The sequence below is a fragment of the Manis pentadactyla genome, chromosome 13 (genome assembly GCF_030020395.1).
Source record: "Manis pentadactyla isolate mManPen7 chromosome 13, mManPen7.hap1, whole genome shotgun sequence".
In the NCBI taxonomy this organism is placed as follows: domain Eukaryota; kingdom Metazoa; phylum Chordata; class Mammalia; order Pholidota; family Manidae; genus Manis; species Manis pentadactyla.
In genome coordinates, this window is record NC_080031.1 from 49752109 (window position 1) to 49758765 (window position 6657).

Sequence of the window (6657 nt, forward strand, 5' to 3'; positions counted from 1 at the left end):
CAGTAAGTGCATGAATGAAAATGGTACCAAGAGAGTCAGAGCTTCTCCAGGTCAGCCTCTGTTTTGTACCATGACAGTGACTAAAGGCTTGACAGTTACTTCCATTTTTGGTTTGTTGCTTTAAATAACTCCTCAGTACTGGGTACCTCACCTGTCTAGGCAGCTCAGTGGAACTAAACACAGTCCACTCAATAAAAGCACTTTTGGGGTTGGCATGTCAGATGTAAATAACTATTTTTTATAGAGACAATGATCAAGACCATCTTATTTGGCCAGATTGAGGCAGACACAAGAAATCAGGGCTCCATACAATATATAATATTATTTGTGAGATCCATGGAGATGCCATCAACAAAACATTTTAGTGATGCAGAGACATGCATGGTCCCTAAAATTATTATTTTATTAACATAGTAATTGTGTGGGCACATTTATGTATGACAACATGTCTACCTTTTCACTCACTGTCTCCATTCTCCTACTTTAGTTGCGCTCCACTCACCTGGGCTCTATAGATCATTACCTGCTTCAGTGAACCCTGGCAGTGGACCAACGATGAATTACAAAGCCTGTGTACCCAGAGGCTTTGCAGACGATGGCACGGATGTGCTCATTATTTTAGATAAAGCAGACAATGATTGCCATCCTCCACAACCTAAAAGTGGTACAATTTTCACCTGAGGAATTCTCAAGTCCTATATAAATAGGGAAATCTCATAAACTACTTTAAAAATGTTAATTTTGAGGAACTCAAAACAGCGACCTTTGCTCTCTTTTCGACTAGAAACATACCACACACAGGTGTAAGTACTCTGCTCACTCTTCTTACTGCTTTCCACTTATTTCTTCACCTCACACCGTGGTCTCTCTATGGTAGACTTCCAATCTATCAACAACAATGCAAGTTTTTCTTTTCAGTTACTGAATCTTGGGAATTTTCTTAGTGCCTTCTTTCTTTTTTGGTATTCTGATAATAATGAATTTTAAAAAATCTAGTTACCAATAAAAGATAGATTTCAGTTAAATGATAAGTGACATTTAAATATGTAAGTAGATTGAAAAAGCTAAACAAGCAGCTATAAAATAATACAAATTTAGTTATCTAAAGTTGTTCTTGGAATTGTTTCAACTATATTTGGCTACTATCAGAAATCTCAATTAAAATCATACATTATAATTTCATTGTAAAATCAAAATAAAGGAATTGAGAGTGACCTGTGTTACTTACTTCAGCTTAAGTTACTTTAATTTCTAGTAGATTATTAATGAAAAGTAGACATGGATGTTAAAAGTATAAATTCTTACACACAAAAATTCAAATATCCTAATTCAATATTAAATATTGGGTGTTGGATCTTTGTATTCCTTGTAGTTCAGCCATTTTTAGGAGGTTAGACATAAAATGTTGTTAAATATACTTAAGTAAATAAATGTTATCCATAGCATAACCACCTAGTAAACAATTATTGCCAGTTTTAAGGTAAATTCATCAAATAACTTAGGAATATTAAACATTACTACTTACCTCCAATATTAAACTGTCATCTATTTTAAACCATTTACAATAATCAATCATGGATTTATGCAGAAGTCCACAAAATAATCATTACCTTAACTTATTTATAAACTTTTGCCTATTGTATAATTTATAGAAATTTAGGCATATTTAAGTTTAGTAGCATATTCATTCTCTCAATTTAAATTTAGAAAATGACGTGATTTCTTAGTGAATCCTATTTATTGCAGTCAGGCAGTCTACCCATGTCATAAGTAATTAGTTCATTAGATACTGAAATTTAGGAAATTCACTGAAACCAAACAGATAACTTATTAACTTTTTTTTTTGACCATCAACATTCATGGATGTTTAAAAACTCTTTTAGGTGTATATACTAATGACTATTATAAATATAAATATATTTTCATATGTGCAAATTCATATATATGTAGGTATATATGTATGTATAATTTGAAATATATGCAAAAATCAGGAGTCATGTTCAAAAGCATGTGAAAATTCGAAGTCATATTACTTATTTCTCAATGTGTTTGTAAATAGCACTAATTAATGTATTTTTAACAAGAGGAATGGTAATTTAAAAATCATTTGTAATCTGTAGTGTCTCAACCCAAATAATCCATTTCAAGTTTGAAGGGAAGTATGGTGCATTTTAATATAAAAAAATAATACTATATGGTGCATATAGCATTTTACAAGACTGTATGAAGCATGTAATTCTTTTACATGTAGCAAATATTGACTTAAAAAGGACAGCATTTTAAAAGATCTCTATTAATATTTCTGGATTTGCAGATATTCTATTTTATCTTACAGCTACAGATCTTTCATTTCTACTTATTGTTTTATTTAAAGACCCACAAGATTTTTTCACCTGCAAATTTCCCTTAAGGATTGACATACCATATCCAGGTATGTTTAGTTCAGACTAAATTTTTATGGTTATATTATTCAAAAATAACCGTATGTTTTGTTAAAAATCGAAGGGCTTTGAAGCAAATCAGTTTTTTACAATTTGTTCAAGTGGTCTGAGGTCTGAACTAAGAATGATGTGGTTGATTCTTACATTTGATTCTTACATCTCAGTTTGTTTAAAGCTCCATAATGTACAGATTTTTTAATGAGAAATGAATGAAAAATAAATGAAGAAAGAAATTTTCAATTAGTATACTTGTCACATAAAGAAGAGTGCATCAGTAACTTCAACCAATACAAACTAGTGGAAATTCACCATTTGTTGGAGATACAAATAGTGTATGGTTTACAGTAAACAACCTCAATGTCTGTGTAGTTCTATGATACCTTGAAGGTATAAATATGTATCTTAATATTCCACATAATCATTTTGAAAATGTAGAATTATTACAAGGCATCCATTGTTTTCTAGGACCCATTAATTTTTGAAATGTTAAATACTTATTTGTGTTCATATGTATTATATTTTACCTTCATTGTAATAAAACATCTAAAAGGTCCAACTTTTCCGTCTTCTAATAAAACCTTAGTACTTTAAATATTTTCACATGATAGTGAATAATCAGGAAAAATGTACTTGTTACAGTAAGATATTAACTTTTACTTTTCACAGGTGGGCAAGAGTTTTATTGTTTTATTGCTGTACATTTGTTATTAATTTAGGGTGGTAGTGTAAACCCTCTCAGAGCTACTTATCTGTAAAAACATAAGTTTGAGAATAAGGGGAGATTATGTTCTTAAAATATTATTTTATTAACTGTTATGAATTCATTTAGTAGTAAATTACAAAAAGTTCTGGGTTTATTTTTATATGTAGATGCCGTTATATTTTTATGAATTATAATTGATATGAAATATTATGTTAGTTTCAGGTATGATTTGATATTTTTAAAAATGAAATAATCACCATAATTTTAATTGCCACCTGTCACCATACAATATTAAAATATTGGCCATAAATTTATGCTATAAATACATCCGTGTGACTTATTTATTTTATAACTGAAAGTGTGTGTCTTAATCTCCTTCACCTGTTTTATCCACCCATTATCCCCATCGCCTCCAGCAACTACCAGATTTTCTTTATATGTAAGAGTCTCTTTCTATTTTTTTTATTTCCTTTGTTCTTTAGATTTCACATGCAAGTGAAATTTTTGGTATTTGTCTTACTCTGTCTGACTTACTTTACTTTGCATAAGACCCTGTAAGTCTATCCCTGTGAATGCAAATGGCAAGATTTCATTCTTTTTTGAGGTTGAGTATTATTCCATTTATAATATGCCCCACAGTTATGCATTCATTTATTATATATTTTAACCATATATAAAAATTACTTGAATTAATGAAATCTTTATTATGATAAAACCCATGGGCTGTGTATTATTGATAAAATATGAGCACTGCATACATTATCAGACAAGAGATTGACTGTCCCTACCCATATAACTAAGGATTTTTCCCTAAGAAGTACTCAATAATTGCAACAAATTAGTATACCATAAAACTAAAAATAATAGATATTTTTTATGCAAAAGAACAACTGCATAAAATGGAAGGAAATATTTTCAAATAAACTTCTTAAGATATTTTAGAAAAAGTTTTTAGGAATCATGACTTTCATGATTTATACATTTGTTTTCTAGGACAAACACCATTTCCAGAAAATGACCAATTCCACCACGGTGACTGGGTTTCTCCTCATGGGATTTGTTAATAGGGAGCTAAGGTTTCTTTACACCATGTTATTCCTACTGATGTACTTGACCACCGTGTTAGGGAATTTTCTCATCATCTCTGCCACCACATTTGACCAGACCCTTCACACACCCATGTACTTCTTCCTCAGGAACCTGTCCATCTTAGACGTGTGCTACATTTCTGTCACTGTCCCCAATGCTTGTGTCAACTCTGTCACTGACAACAGGGCCATTTCGGTTGCTGGGTGTGCAGCTCAGATATTTTTCGTCATTTATTGTGCATTTGTAGAAATTCTGTTCCTCACCATCATGGCCCATGACCACTATGTGGCCATCTGCCAGCCCCTCCACTACCCAATTATCGTGAATCAAAGATTCTGTGTGCAAATTACACTGGTCTCCCGGCTCAGTGGTCTCATATATGCAGGTGTGCACACAGGTAAAACATTCCGGTTGTCCTTCTGTCAGTCCAGCGTGGACTATCAGTTCTTTTGTGACATTTCTTCTCTGCTGAGCATTTCCTGCTCTGACACCTTCAGCAATTTTCTGTCAGTTATTATCTCTGCCATTGTGGTTGTGGTGGCTGTTTTGTCTTTATCATCATGTCGTACATTCACATATTTTCCACTGTGCTGAAGTTTCCAACCAGAGAGTGAGGCAAGGCCTTTTCCACGTGTGTCCCTCACATCCTGGTGGTGTCTGTCTTCCTCAGCTCCATCACCTATGTGTACCTGAAGCCTTCAGCAGCATCTGAAACCATCCAGGGCATGATTCTTTCTGTATTTTACATCACAGTTCCTCCATTTTTGAATCCCATCATCTATAGTCTTAGAAACAAACAGGTCAAGGATGCTGTAAGAAAAGTACTAAAAAAAGTTTTTTCTGGAAAATGATAAAGTTTCGTTCAAATCCATCCCAATGTCACTGAATAGGCTTCAAGTGTTTAGAAAATAACTGCCTTACTGGGTTTTATTGATTTGCTTGCTCACTATAAAAATCACATGTTGAATACCTGAGTAATCATGCTATAAAATTTATTTTGCTTTACATTATCCTTTCAATTTTTCCTGTGTAAAATAAAATTTTTTCAACTACCTGCTTTAATGAATATATTTACTCACTGGTATTGAAAAAGATCATTTTAGATTTATGTTTAAGATTCACCAAATATTAACAATATCAGTAATTCCTCAAATAAATCCTTAACAAATAAAATATAGATATAAACTTGGGCTCTATTATCTGAATTTTTCAATGAAATATTATATGCATTTAGAAATAATATGCTCCCTAATTATAGGAATTTGCATGAATAAAACTAGTTATATCTCAAAAAGTCTAAGGTTAGTAATGGTTGTTCTTTAATTATGACATAACTATCTCAGTCATAAAAACATTTGTAAAATGTTTATGCAATGTAATATTTCAAATGGTACTATAAGAAGGAAAGATTTTTGATACATCTGACTAGTATTATTTTCTACTGCTACTGTGATTATTACCAGTTTTTTTGTTGTTGTGTGGTGTTACTAAAACTTCCTAAGTGGACTCCTTGCAATCTCTCAGGTTTTGTCCATGGATAGCTGTGTAATCACAGATATATTGGTGAGTACAGGATTGAAAGAGCTACAACACATTCATAAAACAATTTAAAAAATGGCATTAGTATAATTATCTATCAATAAGTACTTTAAACTTAAATAGGTCAAGTTTCCCAATCAAAATAAATAAAATGGCTGAAATGATAAGCAAGACAAGATACAGTGATATCCTGCTATCAAAAGATTCAATTTAGCTCTAAGGACAAACAAGATTGAAAGTGAAGGGGTGGAAAAATATTCCAAGGGAATTGTAACCAAAAGAAAGCAGAGGTAGCTAAACTAACATTGAACAAACTAGACACTGTAGCTCTAGGGGGAGGGGTGTTTCCAGCCTCCAGCAAGCCCCTCCCCCCACCAATGAATCTGATGAAACTGAAGTAAGTCAAGGGAAAGGGAGGTTGGGAGAAAGGCCTTTATTTCTTACAGCTCTCTCAGGATCACTAGCCAGGCCCCCGTCCAGCTGTGCCCTCTGGCCATGGTGATGCCGGGGTTCTTGTTCACAAAGTCAAAGAACGAGCTTCACAAACACTCAAGGTAGGAGAGCAAGGTACAGGCTTTTATTTAGAGATAAAGGGAACCACAGAGCTCCCGGCTCACGCCAGGAGGGGACAAGAAAGCCCGGGGTGGTGCGTTGTCTAGGGGATTTATAGGCAGTAGAGGATTTGGGGGAACTGAGGGCTTAGGGTGAGGACTGTACCACCTGCCCTGCCCCCAGGGTGGGCTGGGTTATTGTCTGTTTGCTAGGGCTGTTTGTAGTGAAGTCACGGGTTATGCTGAAATACCCTTGCAGAGCACCCAAACATTCCAGGCCAAGTTGCTCCTGGCCTTTTGACCTTTAACTGATCTCACTGAAGATGTCTATATT

At 33.6% G+C, this 6657-nt stretch overlaps 1 pseudogene; it reads left to right on the forward strand.

Annotated features, from left to right (window-relative positions):
- Positions 1 to 4158: 4158 nt before the first annotated feature.
- Positions 4159 to 5084, forward strand: LOC118913085 (olfactory receptor 14C36-like; annotated as a pseudogene).
- The last annotated feature ends 1573 nt before the right edge of the window (positions 5085 to 6657 follow it).